This window comes from Nicotiana attenuata, unplaced genomic scaffold, assembly GCF_001879085.1.
Source record: "Nicotiana attenuata strain UT unplaced genomic scaffold, NIATTr2, whole genome shotgun sequence".
NCBI lineage: Eukaryota > Viridiplantae > Streptophyta > Magnoliopsida > Solanales > Solanaceae > Nicotiana > Nicotiana attenuata.
In genome coordinates this window covers 114,812-117,305 of record NW_017670351.1, presented here as the reverse complement: position 1 = coordinate 117,305, position 2,494 = coordinate 114,812, and positions in this window count along the sequence as shown.

Sequence of the window (2,494 nt, the reverse complement as noted above, 5' to 3'; positions counted from 1 at the left end):
CCCAACTGAAGTATCTTTACTTTTTGTTATCTATTGTTTAATACTTCTAATGTGATTCCGTTTAATTCGAATTCCATTATGTATCAGATTTTTTTTCACTTCTGATTTTTGACCCCCCCCTCCCCCCCAACCTAACCTAACAGAAGTTTTAGAAAAATAGCTTGGTGTCATATTATAATTTTAGCTAATTATTGTAATTACCAGTATTTGTGGCATGTTATAAATAGAATTCTATTTAAGGTGAATGTTTATATTTTAGAAAGATTTTAAGGCTTGTTACTTGGCGGCTAAGTCACTTTTCCCCGATAAATAGAGGTGTCTCATTCCATTGTAATTCATCCCAAAATCAATAAGAATTTTGCCTCTCTACTTTTCTCTGCAATACTCTTCTTCTTCTTCTTTTATTGTTTTATAATAACACGTTATCAGCACGAGACTCTAACCAATTGAGTAGAAGCTTTGGGATTGAGCATAATGATTGTCAATTGTTCCATGAACTTCCTTCATGATTAAAATCTGGATTTTACTGTATATTTCTCTTTTATTCTATAATTTGATTTTAAATACAAGCAAAGAAAATAAATTTTGATTATAACTCTAATGGAGTTAGTAAGAAATTATAACCACTCGAAGTGGTAAAATTTGCATGTCTTACCATGATCAAAGTCATGTATGATCGTGAGCAAAACAAGTGGAAACCTGTCCCATTGAATTTGCTTCGTTCTCATTCCCTTAAGAGAATGTGGTAACAATATGTGATAAGTCTGAAAGAATACAAAATTATTACCGTGAAGGTATCAATGGATGTGGACGTGGTAATAGACGAAATTATAATCGTCATCACTGTGATAATGAGAACAATAAGGATTCTCAAAATAATCCTTCACTTTGTGAAAGTAATGTTTGTCATCGATTTGACATGAGATTTATAAAGCACATATAGATGATTATGGTCCATTCATGATGTGAATGTGACAACATGTGATTTACGAAAACATAATCATTCTTGGAAAAATATGAACGTGCTAGTGGTAGTGAATATACCACACTCACCTCTAGAAGGAGGTTTGAGATGATATAAGAAAATAATGTCATTATTATGGCATGATGGTCATTGGTCACGTACCTAATGCATGCCAAAATATTTTGGTAATGTGATTATTAAAGAATAACATTAATGCAAGAAACATATTTTACGTATAATTTTGACCATAACCATAATGGTATAACTTTCTCTTTAAAAGAGATATTCACCATATGGATGTCGATGAATATGTGGTACTACAAAATTAATCGAGAACTCTGCAAGAGCCAATTATACTATTTTGGAGAAACACATTTGATTACCAATAAGGTATTGTGTTGTAGTAAGTCTCAAAGAAACTTATTCAGTTTCCAAAGTATACGCGAAAGCGATTGATTATATTGAGACTATAAATAAAGGAAAGATTTATTATATTCCATTACTACAACTTGTAGCGGGGTAATATGTACGTGAAAAGCTACCCGCTTTATTCTCCAGTTTGTACTGCACAAATAAAAGAATGCCACAATAAAGTAGAAGTTTATTGATATAAAAACCCATATCATAATAAATTTGGAGTTTATTGATAATTGCACACGTCATGGTGTAAATCTGAAGTTTATCAATATTGATAATTTATTCAGTTGGCATAGCTGGTTTAGCCATATCAATTTAAGTATGATGTGCAAAAATAAAAGAGAACTTACATGGGTAAATATTAAAGAACTAGAAAGTTCTTTACGAATTCTCTTACATTGCTTGTTCTTATTAATTAATAGACCAACTAAAATTGAGATTGAATCCCATGAATGCTGGAAATATGAAAGGTGAATATGGGTCTATTCACCTGTCGTGTATACCACATAAGATGCATCTATGAGATGGTTACATGTGCGAGATTATTAACCGTGCAACATGGTGTTTGCGAGGTAACTTGCTCAATAATTTTGATTTAGAGCATAATTTCCAGATTTTTTATTCAAGATAGTTCATCTTGATAAGTTGGTTTACATCACAGTTGGTTTAGCAAAATGATTTATTGAGTGTCTCCACTTAGTAGTTAAACTATTTCTTATAAGAACAAAGTTATATATATCAGTTTGATATATGTTATTCAGGGTCAGGAATCAAATAATTTCATCTTATTATTATTGATGTGCGGTGTATATTTTGATCAACACCATAACGCACAAAGATGAGTTCCCAAAGTTGAGGAATCAAGTTAGTTTTTTCTAACATGAGGGGGAGAGATGATAAACATTTGAGAAAAAGTTACGCGGAATGAATTATCATTTCTACATCTAGATCCTCGAATAAAATAATATGAACTTGAAGTTCATAAAAAGGATAATTCATTTGCAATATATTGCAAAGCATGCTAGACGCATTTGTTGACCCAAAGAAAGTAATTATATTCTCACTGCAAATGCTCCCACTAGAACAAGTCATAGAAGCAAGGGCGGATTTACA